Source organism: Pipistrellus hanaki, assembly GCF_964339955.1.
Source record: "Pipistrellus hanaki genome assembly, chromosome: 11".
Lineage (NCBI taxonomy): Eukaryota > Metazoa > Chordata > Mammalia > Chiroptera > Vespertilionidae > Pipistrellus > Pipistrellus hanaki.
Window position 1 is genome coordinate 6,825,910 of NC_140513.1, and position 19,832 is coordinate 6,845,741.

Consider the following 19,832-nt stretch of genomic DNA (forward strand, 5'->3'; position numbering starts at 1 on the left):
ATATGTGATCCTTGAGCCTTAAAAGGACCTGTCAGTAAGGCATTAATATTCATATTTTATGTATGAAGCGTTTGAGACAAAGACAGGATTCCAACCCAATATCAACATGACCCTAAGACGCACAATTTTTGGACCTAGCAGGCATCGTATGGGTTGAGAATGGCTCAAAATTTAAGAACCTCATAAACATATTTATACATCCAGTTTATTTGGAGGTTAAGGCACGTGATAATAATGGAAGTCACTTGCATTTTTTAAAAACTACTAAAGCCTTGAGGGGCACCATTCATTGCATCTGGTCTTGACCATAAACGAAGTTCATAGGACTTGAAGTTCATAACACGTTGGATGTTTTGTCAGTATATCATAATCTAGGTTATTTCAGTGTTCTTTGAAAAAAGCTTCAGTTCCATATTTCTTTTAATGATTCAGTCTTCAGCTTTGTGCTTTGGTCCTTTCAACAAGGGAGAATATATCATTGCATTTCTAAAACGGCCTTTCTTTCGCATGTTCTTCGGCAGGCATCAGGTTCCCAGTATTTGGAAACTGTTGCTTTGTATTCATGGGGTAGAGTTTACTTTTAGTTATAAAATATTGTCCTTCCATCAAAAACTTAAGCCCAGATCCATAAATATAATGACTGGACACAGAGGGACCATGCTGGTTATTTAAGCCAAGTATGACACTAGATTTTTCTGGCAAAGCCAGCTGCATGGGGCGACATGGTCATACACTGGCTAGGAAAAGCTGTCTAGCATATAAATATTTCCATTTTATTCCAGTTGAATTACTGACATGGCTAGCCTTAGTGTTTTAGGATACTTGTTTCTGAAGGCTATCGTGTTGAATAGTATCTGTCTGTCGATAAGAAGTTATATCATAAAGTGTAAGGGGAAAAATAATAATAGTTACCCTTTTTTGAATCTCTACTACATTCCCATCTCCTTACTAAATGCTTTATATATATTATTGTGAGTCCTTCCATGCATCCTGCAGGGTAGCTATTTCCCCATTTTGAAGATAAGGACACTAAATCTCAGAGATGTGAATTCATTTGTCTGATTTCATCTAGCTAGTAAAATAGATGGTGGTAATCAAACTCAGGTCTGACTGACTTGAAAGGCCCTTGTTCTTTGCTATTCCATATTATCCGCGATAATGATTCTGTAAAGGACACTAGGGAATTGGGTTTATGAAGAACTTTTTGACACTAAGTTAATGCTACTCTGGAGCATTATGTTAGGTGCTACTACTACCTATCTGTCACTACTGCCTTAATAGTCTTCATAAACTCTTTATTGTATACCAAGGAAAAAATGAAACCTTGGACTTAAAAAAAAAAAAAAAAAAAAAGACATTTCTCAAGTATCATGATGCTTGTATGGTATTTGTTTGCTTAGAGGTTAATTTCTTTCCTGTCCAGCTGGGTGTGTAGGTGACGGGTGTGTAGACGGGTGTTCTGGATGTGAGCATTGTTTAGATCAGTGCTGTCCAATAGAACTTTCTGTGGTAATGGAAGTGTCCTGTGTCTGAGCTGTCCAATATGATAGATACTAGTAACATAGGGCTATTGAGTGCTTGAAATGTGGCTAGTGTACTGAGGAAGTGAATTTTTTATTTTATTTAATTTTGGTTAAATTCTAATAAAAATAGCCGCATGTGCATATAAGTACAACCAATGGACACAAAACTCTGGGAAGGGAGGGTATGTATAGGAGGGGGGGGGCAATGTTAAAATATGTACACAGATAATAATTTAATTTAAAAAATCAATAAGATATAAAAAAAAATAGCCGCATGTGGTTGGTGGCTATTATATTAGATAGCAATGCAGTTTAAGGTCATAACTGATGCTTGTGTTTGATGAGTAATGATAGAATTTAAGAAAAATCCAATAATTGGTAGTTGAAAAGTTGCTGATTTGTTTTTCAGCAACATTAAATTTGGCATGTGTTCAACTGAAAGCCATGGAACCAAATAGAGTAGAACAATTAATATTTCCAAAGCATTTTTGATCATTCATGATCTCATTTGATGAGTATTTCAGGTATGCTATTGTTCAGGACGTATTTGCTAACAGATCACAGAAGAAGAGTCCGAACAAAATCATTTACAACTTCTTGTGCAGGGTCTCCTGTTGAAATGGACACTAGTTTGGCCTTGTTGGTGCTCAGGTTGTAGTATGAGGGCCTGGAGAGGAATCAAAGTATCGTTTTCTTCTGCTTGTTGGTTGAGATTAGAGAAATCTCTTTCTCCCCTCACCTAGAATGTCCATTAATTTTATTTTTTATGTCTAAAGTGAGGGAAGTAGAGACAATTTCTAAATATATCCAGGGAGCTACAATAATTTAATAATCAACAAAGTGAAATATAGTTTTCCATTCTAATATTCTAAAATAAGTCCATAGGACTTTGATTTTAGTTCTTTGTTTTGGAAAATACAACCCAATCAGATGTTTTATATGAGATTAGTTTTTAAATTGACTTATATCTTCCAAAGAAACTTTTTATGGAAATAATAGGCTTCATATGATATTTTAAAGGAAATATTATTTCTCTGGAGTCTTGATACATTTTGGTTTCATTTTGATTATCTTATGAAATAATTTGTAAGAGATACAAATTTTATTATATGTCACTTGTGTTATTAAGCATATTTTTTTCTGACATTTTATTTGTAAAATGCTCCTCTCCTTTCTATCAGAGCTCACAACTAATCAACCCTGAATGCTTTTGATTTTTCTGACTGTGCCAGGACATTGAAGTTCCCTGTAGTGAGAAAAGAGAGCACATGGAACTTGTGAATTTATGTTCTCCAACAATAGAGCTTTTATGACATTGGAGGTGGTTAAAAAAGCTAGAAGTAGCTCTCAAACATGGCATCGCTGTGTTGCCCTTTTTCTTTTTCTTTTTTCTTTTTCTCTCTGTTTTTTTTTTTTTTTTTTTTTTTTTTTGTATTCTCAGAGCCGCCAGGAGTGCATCGGGCCTGTAATTTCCTGTTCTCCGAATCCCCCATCTTTCTGCAGCTCCAAGCTTTGTGTCCCACAGCCTGTGACTGTGCTAACAAATCGCTATTGTCCAGTGGGGCGAATGGTGGCTGGAACTAAAGAATTGCTGTCTGGTTTCTATTCAAATCCAGGTAGTGAGATATATGAATGGACTTTTCGAATCGTCATGTGAATAACGTCTGCTCGACACGAAGGCTCAGCCCTGCTAGGAAAGATTAACTCCTAGGCTAACCACTAACATCCTTTGTGGTAGGAGATAGAAACATTCTTCAAGTATCATTTTATTCACACTTAATTTCCCATTTCATCACCCAAAAGTAGGATTAGCCATTCAGTTTTTTGGCAGCTACTTTTCTTCAAGTTTTAGTGTTTCTGTTGATAATATGGAAGTTTAGGAAAATGCTAAGTTATTTCTCAGAAAAACACTATTATTTTCTGCTGTAAGTTTTCCACCTTATGTTTATTATGGCATCAAGTTATCTTTATAGCATACATGCAAAAATGAGAGAGAGCAAGCTGCTTTTTCTAAAAAACAAATTCTTTAACACGCCTTCCAAACAACGAGAAGGAAGAATCCTCCTTTTTTAGTGCATTCTGCTCATTCACATTTTTTTCTCCCAAAGTCCAAGTTTATGTAAAGAAAATATAAACAACTTTAAATGCAATATATGAACCAAACAAAACAAGACCCCTTCAAATTAGGAACCAACTTAAGCATCTCTAAGTATTGCAGAATCATGATTTTAAAAATCAGATTTGGAAGCTAGGCTATAATTCATAATTTTCATTAATATTCGGAAAATTATTTTATCTTTCTCCTGTATGTGAAAAAAAAAAATGTCCACAGGCTTGGAAAGCCCTGCTTTTTACATTCCTTCCATATCACAGGTACTATGGGATGGAGAGCCTTTTATGTTTCTTTTTGTCTCAAACTCAGACAGCTTTGTAAGCAGTAGTATGTAGATTACAAGAGTTAGACAAAAGCAGGCGCGACTGAGAAGAGTTGGGTTGGGGGGAGCTTGGGGCACTTCCTGTCACTCAACACATTCCAGATCACTAAAAAATTTCCACACCCCTAGCATTCCCTCTTGCCCACTCCAGACCGCAGTATTTTCTGATACTATATGTTGTGGTAGTTATCACACTCCTTTCTATCACTGGGCTCTGGCAAGCCTGCTTCCCAGGAGATGCATTCCTTTAGATTGCACAAAGCATAGCTGGGAAAATGGCTGGCAGTTTCAGAATCTAGTCACGATCGCACGCATGAGCACCTCACACATCCGTGCCCCATTCCCCCCCTCCTCCCACCCCTGCAGCTGGCTGACCTGTCTCACCCGCTGCTGGCCTATCGAACGGCCAGGACTGTCTGGTTTTGGCTCATGCCTTTGTCCATGTCTGGCTTAGTTCCTCTCTGTCTATGCTTGTCTCTCCCCCCAATGCCCCAGGCGGCACAAGTGTTTGGCCACACAAAACTACAGATAGAAAAGGTGGTAAAAACTTCAAACTTTGCTAGATTCTCCCAACAGTTTTTTCTTTTGTGAATTTTCCCCTTCATTAAATCCTCTGTTTTAAGAAAACACAAAATTAATTATCTAAAGGCAAAGAATGCAAAGCAACCTTTGTGTTCCTTATAATAACTGACTTCATAACTCTCTCCAGCTGCGGTATGGGGTGTGTATAAAAAGCTTCTGTTCTGAGAACAAAGGAGCACGTGAGAAATGAGACTAAAAAACCCACTGACAGTATTTCACTACACAAATTACTTACAAGATTTTAGTTAAGCCTCTTAACAGATTCAATTTTAAAATGGGTTTTAGTTAAAAAAAAAAAAAAAAAAAGAAGAAGAAGAAGAAGAAGAAGAAGAAAGTGCTTACCCAGTAAAAGAACCGAAGTAGTCCTGAACTGTTACGTAAGACTTTTTACAGTTGGATCTTTGTCAAAAGGGGATGGGGGTGATGGGAGAAAAGCAGCAACAACAATCAAAAAAGTTCGAGCTGCTGTTGCTAGAGGACAACTTCTGTGTTTCCAGATAGGATTCTCGCTGTAGAAATGGAACTTCCAGCCAGCACAGCATCCTGTCCCAGTAGAGAAATGAGTTTGTTAGTAAAAAAAAAAAAAAAAAAAAAAAAAATAGATACTGGAACCCAGGCTAGACGAGGTATTGAACCACGCCAGATTTCCTTACAGCCCTGTCTGCTCAGCTCGCATTGAACTATATATGACCCAGATGATGGACAGAAGCACATTCAGTCATGTGCACACTGGAAGAAAGCGGATTTGCTGGTCCCTGGCAGTGCAGGGGTTTGTCTTCTGATTGGGCTGTGCCCTGATCAGTGAAATGTGAAGCCCTCACCATTCAGAGGCCGTAATTCAGGACTGGCAGTTTGAGTGTCTGGCTGCTTCTAGTGACTGAGAGAGACTTTGAAGGTGTTGCTTTTGTTTGGTAGCATTACCCACCAGAGGTTGCTTACACCTATGTGTGTGTAAGGAGCAATGCTCGTCTTTCTGAAATGCAAGAAGACAGCCAACTTTGCCCAGAGCTGGCATTTTATTGTTGATGAACTTGACTCTAACTTAAACCAATTATTTGATTTGAGAATTTTTGTGATCCTAAGGCCCTTCTCCAGATCACACCCTTGCCTTGATTTTAATGAAATTGATAAGTTAAAAATAAAGATGGCTTTTGATTTGGAAGCTTTCTAGATAATGTAAAATTGCTCTTAATGAAAATTGGGGAAATGGACAGTAGAGAAGTTAAGTTTTGGATTCTGGAGTCTTTGAACATACTAGGGTGAAGCTGTCACTCTTATCCTAGTCCTCAGTTGGGATAAGAGTGAGGACTCCTGGGGGGAAGCTACCAAAGCATAGACCACATCACGCTGTGACATAGCCTTTTATCATGCATGACAGCCACAGTCTACTGTCTTCAGTCTGTTTGAACTAGACGTCCTTGGGATTTATTTCTCATCTTTCTGGGCCACTGGGACTGTCAGTTGTGTCATTTTTGCTCAGTCTATGAAAGTTGCATTGTTTAATGCAAATTGACACTGTTGGGGTGCTACCGAGAGTCAAGACCAAAACAGAAAAGATTCTTATGGAGCTTGTATTCTAGTGAGGAGACAAAAATAAGTTAACAAAGTAGTGTGAAGTAAAACAGGAAACTACCGTATTGTGAAGAAAATAAAATAGTGTAATGTGATGATGGAGAGAGTGCCTTCGGGGTGGGTGGGATGGGGGACTTTTTTTTCATGTTCATCTAATTTATTTTTAATTTTTTTCAATTACAGTTTACATTCAATAGTATTCAGATATTCTGACTCTAGGAGGGTTAATTGATAACATTAGGCCCATGTTATTTTATTTTTTCAAATTCTCAAATATCCTGAAAAAACACAAAATAACCCAACAGTCTCATTTTTATAGATCAGTGGCTTTCAAGTTCTTTGACCATTATCAACTTGTATAATAAGATATATTTTAACTTACACATAGTTTTATATATATAAATGATGTTTCACATACATATATATGTATGTATGTGAAACATCATTTTCATAAAATAGTACTTGTCCTTATTACAGGTAGTGTCATCTGATATTTTCTTTAAAAAATTTTTATTTGTGAGCCACTAAATATAATTTACAACCCACTCACAGGGCCACCTGAACTTTGAAAAGCACTATAAGTGAGAAAACTGAGGCTTTGAGAGGATATGACCTGTCCAGTGTTCATAGCAAGAAAGTGGCAGAGCCAGGACTTGACGCAAAGCATGATTTCAAAGCCCTCATTTTTTTCTACCACATTATATAGCTTCCAAGTGACACTAACCTCTAATGGAACTGAATAAAAAAATAAAAAAAACCACCACAAATGATCTTTAATAGTAACTATATAAAATGTACGTTTTCCAAGCAGAGGCTATATAGGAGGGGACAGAAATATTCTTCCTCTGATCATTGCCTCTGCATTTTACAAAGAGCTCTTGGCCGATTGGAGTTGTCTATCCATATCTTGGACAGAATACAGTTGATAGTACTCATTAGTTATGCTGGGAACTCACAGATTCCCAAGGCACTTGTATCTCATTACTCAGTCTAGCCCTGAGCTAATCCTGGCTTCTTAAAATAATAGCTGTGTAAGACCTAGCTTCTGTGTGTGAGAGTGTGGCTTCTCAAAAATGAGCTGTTGAAATGTGACTTGGAATCAGCACTGAGATACAGAAAGGATGTTTAGGTCTGAGTCCAGCCCTGCCAGGAAGTTGCCATACATCCCTTCTCATATATAGTGCACATCCCCTCCCTCTCGCTCCTCAACATCATGCACCAGAATAGTACATTTTTACAATCGATGAACTTATACTGACATCTAAAATTCATAGTTTATATCGATAGTAGGGCTCATTCTTGGTGGTGTATATTCTTTGGATTTGGGCAGATGTCTCCTGATATCACATGGGTTTTTATGATGGAGATTTATTTGACTTCCTGAATATTGGAATTTAGAGAACATTGTTTTGTGCAGACCACAGAGCAGAATATTCTTGGAAAATCCAAAGAACAGTCACTATATGTAGGTACCTCAGATCAGTTCTAGTGCTTTTCTGGCTTTGGTTAGTTCGCGAGAGCAGATGAGAAGCAGGGATGCAGTCTTATTTGCTCAGGTGGCTTGGCTTCAGACAAAGACCATCAGAAATTGATCTTAGGTTTCTTAGGATCCCTGTGTTTTAAAGGCTAAGAAAGAGAGAAGGACCTACTTAATCTGATGCCAGTGATTTCAAGGGCTTCATGAACATATTTATACTAGAGTCCCGGTGCACAAAATTTGTGCACTAGGGGGAGAGCCTGTGCCCTCTCGCTCTTTACTGCTTGCTTGCTCACTGCTTCTTAGTGCTGCCACAGAGGCGGGAGAGGCTCCCGCCATCGCTGCTGTGCTTTCCAGCCATGAGCCCAGCTGAGTGGCTGAGTGGCGTGCCCCCTGTGGGAGCGCACTTACCACCAGAGGGCAACTCCTGTGTTGAGTGTCTGCCCCCTGTGGTCAGTGTGCATTATAGCGACGGATCGTTCCACGGTAGTAGCTCCACCGTAATGGTCGCTTCAGCTTTTATTATATAGATGCCACTCAGTTTGCTTAGGCTTAAGTGAGAGCGTTCTAATTTACATCATAACCTGTAGTATGTTGGAAAGAGCCCTAGATTGTTTGAAATCAGGCATCTAGGAGTTCCTATATCAATAATCCTGTTTGGGTGAGATTTTGTACAGTCTTTGAAGTCTAACAGATTCGATTTGAGTAAGTTACCTAACCTCTTGTGTGTACAGTGAGGAGAAAAGTATCCATATGGACAGAGTTTTGAACATTAAATGGAGTGAGTATGTAAAACACCTTGCCCAGTACACTGTAGGTATTTAATAAAATAAACAAACTGTAATAATAGTAAATGTATGTTATTCCCACCTTCAGGAAGAAGACTATTATTGAGCCTGGTATATGTCCTTTCCCAATCTGGCCTTCCTCAACATCCCTCATCTCCTCTCCTGCCACTCACCATCATGTGCCTTAATCTCTAGCTATACACAATTACTCATACTTTCAGAAGAACCTGTGTTTTTATGCTGCCATATATTTGTATATGCTACTGCTTTTGCCTAGAATGCACTTTTTATTCCCTCCCCCTTCTTTGACTTTTGGGAGCCTACTTCTTCAAAACAGCTCTAATGCCACTTCTGATTGTGAAGTTTTCATTAGACCCTCTCCACCCTCATAGATTTATCATTCCTGCCTGTGATTTCTCATCAGTACCTTGCTTGTGCTTTTCTCGTGGCCCTGTAGTTTCCTGGTCTGCCTCCCCCACAATTTCTAGAAGACAAGAACCCTTTGTTAGTGTTTTCTAGAGTTCCGAGGCAGCATGGTGTGTTACTGTATCTCTCTTGGGACTGCCCTTCCAGTTTGAGTTCTAGATGTGAAAAATATGATGGTAGACCTCTTTGTTTTAAACCTCTGAAGTATAGGCAGTCCACATGGGGGTTAATCTCATTGCTCAGATTTGGACATCACCATGTGTGCAGTTTCTTTAATCCTTCTCTAGCTATGAAAATGGATTTAGCAGTTGGCATCCTGCTTTTTTCCTCTCTGGGGCAATTGGAGCTCTGTAGAATTTGGCTTGAAGGAGCAGGGACTTTGCCTACTCAATTTAGGATGATCCTGGGATATAGGACAGGATGTCATGGAGGGCCTACTATGGCTGTTGTGTGGCCAGTGATATGATACCAGGGGCCCTGCTTATCAGGATACCAGGGATTACATTCACCCCCTGATTTAATTTCTGTGACACATTGAGTCTATGTTTTGGCCTATAAAACACCATAGAATTAGTGTCCTAATTCTTCCATCCTATTCCTTCCCTACCTTGTTATCTTCAAAATCACTACCTTTTAAGGCATGGCTATTCTTGGCTGACAGTCTTGCATTGGAAGCCACCACGGCACAGTGGAAAAGACAGCTCTGAAATACCCGTGTAAACAAGCAAATATCATCACTGCAAAGACACCGGGAACAATGGCACCAGTTGTGATCAGTGATGGGTGATTCGTTCCTGGGACTTGTTGGCATTTCTCTACTAAATGGGAGAGAGTTCTCAATTAGCAGGAACAGAGTTGCATAATACATGAAGTGTAATAATCCGCCTGAAGAGCAATAGTTATAATGATAATAACCATCATTTTCTAAGGGTCTAGCCCAGTGCTCGGTACTAGAACCCAGTCCTGATCACATTTCATCTTTTTTATTTTATTTTTTAAACATGTTTAATAACTCCAGAAGGAAGAATTCACACACACACACACACACACACACAAAAAAAAAAAAAAAAAAAAAAAAAGGAAAACTCTTTTAAAAATGATCCTATGTTGAAGCAGTAATTCCAGATTACACATGACCCTTCTGTTATAAGCCTGATAGGAGCAGCATTTTGCAGATTTGGGGAGATTTCACAAGTCTACAGAATTCTAAATCCTTGTCCTAGTTCAAAAAAAGTAGTAGCTGTTGGAATTTAATAGATTTCAGTTTTTCATCTTTATGGGAGGAAGTGCCAGAAGACTTGTAATGATCTTTGGGGAGAGATTTTTAGCCCCATTTCCCCTACAATGTATGCATCTGACAGCTGGCCCATTGTTCTATTTTTAGGCATAATCTATGGGATTACAGAGTGGCTTCATTTTTTTTAAAGCTATATTGCAGAAATGCAAGCTATGTAGAAATGGTTTTGCTTTATAGCAATTTGGAGAGGCTATTTAGTATATATATTTAAACTTATCTATATCTTTCAACAGATACAGATTCTGTTATCCAGAGATTTCATCTGAAAGTCAACTTCCAGTTGTGACTGCATTCTAGCTAATTTGGGGAGAAATGCTGACATAAAAATGCTGGAAGTGGAGATTATTTTTACCACTTTGTGTCATCACTCATCTTCATTCCCTTCTCTCTGGGTCATATGAGGGACAATAGGCATCTTCCTTATAGGACTTTAAAAACAATTCATAGCAAGCATACATTAAGCACATTCTGCCACTTATATTCCAGGAACTGAACTTGCCTGATATATTGACTTACTTTTAGGCTCCAATAACTATGAAAGATAAGAGATGGTATCTCCTTTTGTATGAGAAAACTGAGGCTCCAAGCAATTGAGTAACACCAAGGGCCAAAAGTATGAAATAGTAAAGCAAGAATTAGAACCCAGGTCTGTCTGATCTCAGAATCCATGCTCTTTTCCCTATAGTTGGCAGCCTCTAGTAGTTTTAAGAAGAAGGCTCAATTCAGAAAGGTGCAATAATTAAAATATAATTGGGGGGGGGTAGTGTTTATATACAGGTACTATTGGCCTGGTGCATGAATTCGTGCATGGGGAGGGGGTGTCCCGAAGCCTGGCCTGCACCTTCTCCAATCTGGGACTCCTCGGGGGATGTTCGACTGCCGGTTTAGGCCCGATCCCTGTGGATCGGGAGTCGAACATCCCTCTCGAAATCCGGAACCACTGGCTCCTAACCACTCGCCCACCTGCTGCCATTCTGCCTGCCAGCCTGCTTGCCCCCAACTGCCCCCCCACCAGCCTTCTTGCCCCCAACTCCTCCCCCTCCCCCCACCAGCCTGATTGCCCCAACTGCCCCTCCCCCGCCGGCCTGCTCGCCCCCAACTACCCCCTGTCCCCTGCTCCCTGCCAGCCTGCTTGCCCCCAACTGGGCTCTCCTTCCCCCCACCCCGCCTGCCCACCCCAAACTGCCCCCCCGCCCTCTGCCGGCTTGATCATCCCCAACTCTCTCCCCTCCTAGCCTAATGGCCCCTAACTGCCTCAGCCCCTGCCACCTGGCTTTGTCCGGAAGGATGTCCGGATGGTCTCCTGGTCTAATTAGTATATTACCCTTTTATTTCAGGGGTCTTCAAACTACGGCCTGCGGGCCACATGCAGCCCCCAGGGGAGTCTGATCCTGCCCGCCAGATTTTTTGGGCAGTGAGCGCAGCCAAGGTGTTACAGTAGGAATTAGTAGTTCATATAGTCCGGCCCTCCAGCTCTCTGAGGGACCATGATCTGGCCCCCACTTTAAAAAGTTTGAGGACCCCTGGTAAAGATTGTACTATATAATAGAATTCAATATTAACTGTTTGTTCATAAGTACTTGTTTTGATTTCACTGTCATTTTGCAGATTCTATTACTTTCTTGATTATATGAATGAAAAATGTAGAAAACATACTTTAGTACCTCAAGTGTTTATTTTGGAAAAGGCTCTTGCTTTTAGTTCACAAAATGCTTACAATTTAACAAATGAATTCTGAAATAAAGTTGCCCTAAAATTTGGAGGAAAATCTGTATCACTGGAGGCTAATCTTACCTATGACTACTTTGTCTGGAACAACCTACCGATGGTTTAGAAGTTGGCAGGGAAGACTTGACTCTTTAGACTGGAATGTGTAAGAAGTTCTAACTACAGAAGTGTTGATCCAACACTGCACGGAACCATGTGTTCAGGCAACAGGAAACCATTCTTTCTCCCAGGAAATGGAGGAAGTTAGGAGCAGGACAACTAAAGTGAGAAGCTTAACAAGCAAGACCTTGGTAGCTTTGAGAAATGGCCTTGAGAAAGGAAAAACACTTGGAGTCAGGGCTTAGCTCTGCCACTTGGGATAAAATGGGGTAATGATACCTTCTTATGGAGTCATTCTGAAGTCATGGTTATAAGTGGATTTTTTAAATGATCAAGATGAAGGAGTATGTTTTGAAACGACTTGAATTGCAACATTTTGCCAGTGATGTAATTGCAACAGTAATTACATTTAAGTAACCTGCTGTCATACTTAGTTGTAAGAAAATACCTTCTCATCCATCTGGTTTTACTTGGCCTGCTTTAATGTAGTTTAAATTTAATTTATTTAATTAATTTGGCCTAGTAGCAAACAATTCTTGCTTCATTACTCATCGTTCTGCAGGTTCTGGTTTCTGGTTGGTAAGCTCTGTACAACAGTACAAAATGCAGAATTAGATTTTCTTTTTAAATGTACATACATTCGTGGCAGGAAGAATGTGAATTCAGGATGGATCCTGAAAGTCATCTGAGATAAGAAAGGGAAGCCCTGCAGGAGACAGGCCTTTTTTGGCCTGGCTTTGGCTTGACTTGTCACTTGCTGTGGTGAGCATTGAGAGGATGTGCTGGCTTGTGAAGATGAAAAACAAGCCCCTCCCCTACCCCCCACTTCATTCCCACAGATACACACACCATCTGTCCCCATCTACGTTTAGTTCATTGGAACCACTGCACTGTCTGTTACTTCCCTTAAAAAAAATCTTCTTGTGTTTGCGACGATGTGCTCTTTACAGCCAATGTTTTGCTATAATGGAATGCTCACCGCTGCAGCCCTTGTTTTCTACCTTTTGAGCTTTTTTGCCATCCCACAAGGAGGAGTGAGTGGAAGAAGGGAAAGTGGTTCATCATCGTTCATCAGCTCCACTAAGGAAAGGGCGTGGAGACATTTTAGTCTATCCCAGTGGTCAACAAACTGCAGCTCACAAGCCATATGTGGCTCGCTAGCCGTGGTTTGCCACTCTGTTGACTAATGAGTTTGCTGACCACTGTCATATACTACCCATTACCTCTTTGCACACAATATGCCACAATTGCCTAAGCCTCACAGCTTCCAACTACACAATAACATTTAGTCTACCAGTGGTCGGCAAAATCATTAGTCAACAGAGCGGCAAACGGCGGCTCGCGAGCTGCATGTGACTCGCAAGCCGCAGTTTGCCGACCACTGGTCTATCTTATAGTCTGAGATGGGTTTCTGGAGTCAGTCTGATCTCAGCTGTACCACAGTCTAGGTGTGTGACCTATGCCAAAACACCTCATCTGCCCCAGAGCTCAATTTTGTCATTTGCAGAAATGGGAAACACCACTTTTGTCTTAAAAGTAAGTGTTAAGTGCTGAAAAAAATTATGTGAAACAGTACAGTGTTTAGCACATGGGAAGTGCTCAATAATGTATTCTTTTCTTCCAAAAGCATTTTCTAAATAGAAGAATATTGATTCTTACATTTATCCAACAAACATGTATAAATCACTATATTAATCACTCCTATAAGGGCAGCTTCTCAATCCTTTGTCCTTAAGCTCCATTTTATTATTATTGAGAAAAGCCTTTTTTATGTTCCAGGAAGTTGGCTTAATTCTCCCAAAGTCACATTTAAGCCAACTTACTGGAACTTAAAAAAGGCTTTTCTCAATAATAATAATAATAAAAAATATATATATACATATATATATGCCTAAGCGACCATTCGACCATTTCACCCATCGCTATGATGTACACTAACCACCAGAGGGCAGAGGCTCAAGGCAGGAGCTGCCCCCTGGTGATCAGTACACACCCATAGCGGGAGCACTGCTAAGCTGACTGATGGGTGCCAGACGCTGGGCTCACAGAAGGTAAGCACAACTGTGGCAGCACAAGCCTCTCTCCCATAGACACCCTCCCTGCTTGCCCCTCCCCCATCCAGACAAGGACCAGGATTGGGACCAGCAACGGGACTGACTGGGCGCAAGCCCATGGTCGCTTCTTGGTCATGGATGTGCCAGTATTGCCCTAGGATGGGCACAGAGACCCCAGCGGAGCATCAGTGAGCCTACTGAGTGGCGGTGGGGGCAGGCACAATGGGGTTGGGATGAATGGGAGTGGCACGGCACCTGGCCTGGGCTTGGGCTCCTCCCCGGCTGCTTGCCACTTTGCCCACTACTACATACCTTGGGCAATGTTGGACTGCCAGTTTTGGCCCAATCTCTGCAGGTCACGCCAAGGAATCCCCACTGGTACACAAATCCGTGCACTGGGCCTCTAGTCTATATATATAAAAGGCTAAGTGACCGACCAACTGACCAGCCGGTACATATGGCACGCACTGGCAATCTAACCTTATAAAAAAGCCTAGGTGGCATCACATAATGTCACAAGATGGCCGCCAAAAGATGGCCACCCTCATTTCATCACAAGATGGCCATCAGGGGAGGGCAGTTGGGGGCCATCAGGCCAGCAAAGGAGGGCAGTTGGGAGTGACTGGGCCTGCAGGGGAGGGCAGTTGGGAGCAAGAGCTGGCCGGCAGGGGAGGGCAGTTTGTTCCTCTTAATAACATGGCTGCAGCTCTTTCAAGGTATTTTCACATACATTATCTCAGTTAATCATAGCTCTTGTGAGTTTATCACAGTGGAGGTTTAACCTCATTTGTTTGAAGAGAGCACTGAGACTAAGACAGACTAGGAGACTTGCTCCAGGCCTCACGGCTAGTGAGTAGCAGAGCTACTTCGAGTCCAGGCATTTCCCCCGTGGCCATTCTCTGTGTGTCAGCTGGAAATTCGGGGAATGGTTTTGAGAGCCTTGTGGCTTTTCTTCTTATAATTAATATCTTACTCTTCCTGGAACCATTTTGTGATAGAAAGGTAACAAAATATATATTGGCAGAACTTAAACATCTTCTTTTCAGATGACTGTAATGATGCCCTGAGATGGAATGAAGGAAGCAGGGGAGGAAGGAAGGAAGGAAGGAAGGAAGGAAGGAAGGAAGGAAGGAAGGAAGGAAGGAAGGAAGGAAGGAGAAGGGAGAAGAGGAAAAAAAAGGGAAGGGAAGGGAAAGGAAGGGGGGTGAGAGGTTGGGAGAGAAAAAAAGAGAGGAAGCGGGAGAGGAGATGGGAGGGAGGTTGATAGCAATAAAAAGGGTAATGTCAGAAAGTAATTAGAGCAGGACAAATGGATTGTGCTGCCATGTTCAAGCCTGTTATTTCTGTAGGCAGTGAGGAGGAAGGGCACTAATGCAATGTGACGGATCTGGAGCAAAACCCAGGGCACTGCGCAGACTGCAGAGACTCAACCAATGGCAACTCTCAAATCACAGGGTTTGACTGAACAATATTTGATATCTCAAAGAATTGTTTAATGTTGTTTGGAGAAACTATTGTGTCAGGGGACCTACTTTCTTGATTTCAGCTTTTGGAAAACTGCTTCATGGTCTTCTGCAGGTAGTCAGTGTGTTCTAGAAGAACGCCCATCCCAGGATTCTGTCCCTTCACATCCCCAGGCTGGGAAGGGTCATGATGCCAGCAGGGATTCAGAAGAGAAGATACCTAATGTAAAAACTTACTATTCAGAGAGAGAATGAAATAAAGAATTCTTACCAACATTCAACTTGGTATTAGAAAACTGACCAGAAGAGAGGTAAAAGTAAAACTTCCACCTGTCTGAGAACAGGAGGCTTTGATTTGCTAGTCTAGCTAACCTGTGACTGTGGTCCCACTGCTGCCACCATGTACAAGGAAACTGTCACAGCCCGCAAGAGAAAAAGAACGTTCATGATTTACCTGGAAAGAAGTCTTCACAAGTAGTTTGACTCTTGCCTGTAAGTCATTGTGCCTTTGAGTTGTCTTATTATTTGCTGCCACCAGTACAGCATGGCAGTTAAGAGCTTGTGCTTTAGTACTGACATTCTTTTCTTTTCTTTTTTTTTAAAATATATTTTATTGATTTTACACAGAGAGGAATTGAGAGGGACAGAGAGCTAGAAACATGGATGAGAGAGAAACATCGACCAGCTGCCTCTTGCACACCCCCAAATGGGGATGTACCCGCAACCAAGGTACATGCCCTTGACCGGAATCGAACCCGGGACCCTTCAGTCCACAGGCCGACGCTCTATCCACTGAGCCAAACCGGTCCCGGCAGTACTGACATTCTTAAGTTCATATTCTAGTTCTGCCCTTTATGAACTGTTCGACCTTGGGCAACTTACCTAACCTCTCTGAGCCTCAGTTTATAGTTAAAATGAGGGTAGTAAGCTTACTTCTAGACTTCTTATGAGATTGTGGTAAGAGAATACACATAGACCATTTAGCACTGATGCCAGGCACAAAGAAAGGCCCAGAAAGGGTAGAAGTGTGGGGTGGGAAGGCTTAAGTTGTCAAACAGCCTCAGTGGGGAATTATACTTCCATTCTTGAAAACTCTAGTCCAAGCAGTGATAAGTGGTTTAACCCTCAAGGCCCTGTCTTACAGCTGAGGAATGGTTAGAATTATAAAACCAGACTTTTAAAATTGAATACTCAGGGACAGGAAGGGGACATTTAGGCAAATATAATTCTAAAAAGTTGAATTTACAAAGTATAGACTATAATGCTTGATCATCTGAAGGAAATCGCCTTTCCTTCCTAGCTCTCGGCTTGCCTGAGTTGCTGCCCACTCCACCCTGAAACCCTCTGCCAGTTTAGAACTTATTAAAGATAAAGTTGTGTGTTTTTATCCTCACCCAAGAATATGTTTCTTAATTATTATTATTATTGGCTTTAGAGAGAGAGGAAAGGAGGAGACGGGGGAAGAAATAGATGTGAGAGAGGACTATTGATCCATTGCCTCCTAGACCGAACCTGCAACGTGGGCGTGTGCCCTGAATTGGTGATCATTCGGTGCACGGGATGACACTCAACCGAGCTACACTGGCTAGAGTGAATTTTGGCACATTTTTATGCCACATTTATTGATTTAGAGCAGCGCTTTGGTTGCTTTACTTGCAAGCAGTGTCTATAGTCTAGTTATATAACTTTGAGCATCATTTTTATTCTCTTCAAAGGGCATGGTCCTTACTCTGTCTACTTCACATGATGCTCATGAGGGTCAAGTAGGGTAATGCAAGTGATATTCTTTTCCGAAGGCAAAGCATTATATGAACATAAAATAATGCATGGTTAATAAACATATTTTTCCAACCTTTTTTTTTTACAAATTGATTGAGGCATATTTTGCTTATCATGTAATTCACTCTGCACAATGCAGTGATGTTTAGTAAATTTACTCAAATTGCATAACCACCATAAATCAATTTTAGAACATTTTCATCATTCTGGTAAAATCCCTGTATCCCTTTACTCTTTAATCCTCTTCCCAACTTCTACTCCAAGCAATCTTTAATCTACAGTCTCCATGGATTTGCATTTTCTGGTCATTTCATATACATGGATCAAACAATCTGTGTTCTTTGTGTCTTGTTTCTTTCATTTGGCATAATGGTTTTGAGGTTTGTCTCTGTCATAGCATAGATGAATAGTTTTTTTTCTATTGCTGAATAGTAATCCATTGTATGAATATACTATACATTTTGTCCATTCACCAGTTGATGGACAAGATAGGTGTTATTAGGAGTAATGTTATGAATATTCACATATAGGCCTTTGTGTGGACATATGTTTTCATTTTTTTAGTATAAAGATATATATTTTAACTATAAAAGTAGTAGATGTTTGTTCTGCAAGTTTCTTTGTATATAGAAGTATAAAATTTGTAAATCAGTCACCTCCTTAATGACACTTACCACACGTGGTGATGGTAGTAATAATGGTTACCATCATCTTCTGAGTGGTCTGAGCATTGGCTGTATGCCAGGCACTGTGCTGCCATATATCTCGGGCAGCAATTCAGTCCATTTATATATATGAATATGTGAATGAAATCATCATTTGAAGTTGATACTGTTTTCCCCATTTTATGAAGAAACGGAGATTTGAGGATTAAATGTAAAGTTGCACTTTCAGTAAGAGGTATAGCCATTATTTTTATGGTTACAGTGAATGGATAGGCCAGGATTTGTTAGGCCATCTTTTGTTAATGGCCACTAGGTTGCTTTTTTTGTTCTGTTATGAACAGGGCTGCAGCAAATGTACTTCTATAATACTTTGCTTGCTTGAGGCATTACTTTTACAGCATAAAATCCTAGAAGTGGAATTTCCAAGTGAGAGGGTTTGTACATTTTGGTGCTCTTAAACACCTTCTTTTCTACACCCTCCCCCCCCCCCACACACACACACACTGAAGAGTGGTAAATAAATAATAGCATTCCCCCAGACTCCCTTCACCTCTGCAATCAGGATATAAGAAAGCCTATTTCTCCACCCTCATCAATGTTGCATTCTCTCTGTAATGATGACTCTGATGTCAATCATATAAATGTTCTAGAGAGGGGTAGTAGTGAGTTGCTTACCAGTGGTTTCCAGCCTTTTGACAGACAAGGGCTTAGCATTTATCTAGGTTCTCAAGAGCTGCAGTATGGGAGTAGCCCAAGCTGAGGTGCAGATTAATTTGAGATGATTCAACTTGGTTGACAATCTAAAATGAACAGTGAGACATTTCAGCTACAGTTGTTTTCTTCTTTATTTATTTTTTTGGTCTATATCCTAACTTTCTGGTCTCCTGGTTACCTTTTGCCTCATTTCTGCCTACAGTATCTCTGCTTTGCAGCTAACTCAGTTTATAAGTGAAGTTAAGAAGAGGGGAAATGAGAACTTAGACATCTGTGATAGATAGGTATGCTTACTCTTTCCAATCCTTTCCTTCAACAAAAACAGCCAAAGTGAAGCCAAAAGCCTAATGCTTTCCTTTTTTTTTGTCTCCCTCATGGGGTAAGGCTCCATTCATCTCTGTTACTTGCACGATATAGAATTGCATACACCTATTTAAGGGCAAGTCAGTTTTTTATCATGGTGCCAGTAAAAGAATCAAGGACACAGGAATATTCCATGTTGCTAGTTGTTAGTTATGGATGATCCCTAATTGTCCTGCTTGAGCCAGGGCCTACTATACCTTCCAGACCTTGGGAGCCCTGGTTAGCACTGCCCTGTGGATTTCTTGCCTTTGTCTTGTCTTCCACTTCCCATGCTTGGAGTCGTCATCATAAGGCCTTAGTCTGGTGGATGCTGCCCTCTGCTGGTGGACTGTAGGACAGCCACAGCAGTTGGGGATAAGTCTGATCCCTAAGGGAACTGACTGACATGGATATATGGAGCCAGAGTCATAAGGCTTTCCATAACCTCCAACTTCATGAGCCAATCCTAAGACATTTTGCTATGAAAATAATTCCACTGGCATTAGAAAATATACAAGTACTGAAACTTTCATTATAACATTATCTATAGTACCAAAAATAGTAAAACTTAGGTGTCTAGCACTTGGCCTTGTGCTTACAGCTGCTAAAATTTGCTATGTCATAGACAACATGGAAGGATGAAAAGATCACAAAACAAAACCCAGGCAGAATATAGCAATTGCAGTCATGGGAGATATCTCTTATGGCTAACCTGGCATCCTCAAAACTAGTTGTCAAAGCTGGGATGATTTCCTTTGATATTTCATTGCATTGTTAGTAAAACAGTATGTCCATACATTTCTTTAGTATTGTTATAGTCTGTCTTTTCTCCTGAAACAACTATGTGACACTTGAATGGCCTGCTACAAATATTTCTATGATGCGTGG

The 19,832-nt window shown here is 40.7% G+C and overlaps 1 protein-coding gene and 1 long non-coding RNA gene across 4 annotated transcripts in view; one reads left to right on the forward strand and one right to left on the reverse strand.

Annotated features, from left to right (window-relative positions):
• Positions 1 to 6,039, reverse strand: part of LOC311629885 — a 31,298-nt gene extending 25,259 nt beyond the window's left edge. For both annotated transcript variants that reach the window (XR_014796280.1, XR_014796281.1), the window contains exon 1: positions 4,883 to 6,039. This is a non-coding gene — a long non-coding RNA (uncharacterized lncRNA). The remainder of the gene's footprint in view (positions 1 to 4,882) is intronic.
• NR6A1 (nuclear receptor subfamily 6 group A member 1) overlaps positions 1 to 19,832 on the forward strand; it is a 142,318-nt gene that overhangs the window by 70,434 nt on the left and 52,052 nt on the right. The gene's annotated exons all lie outside the window — the stretch shown is intronic.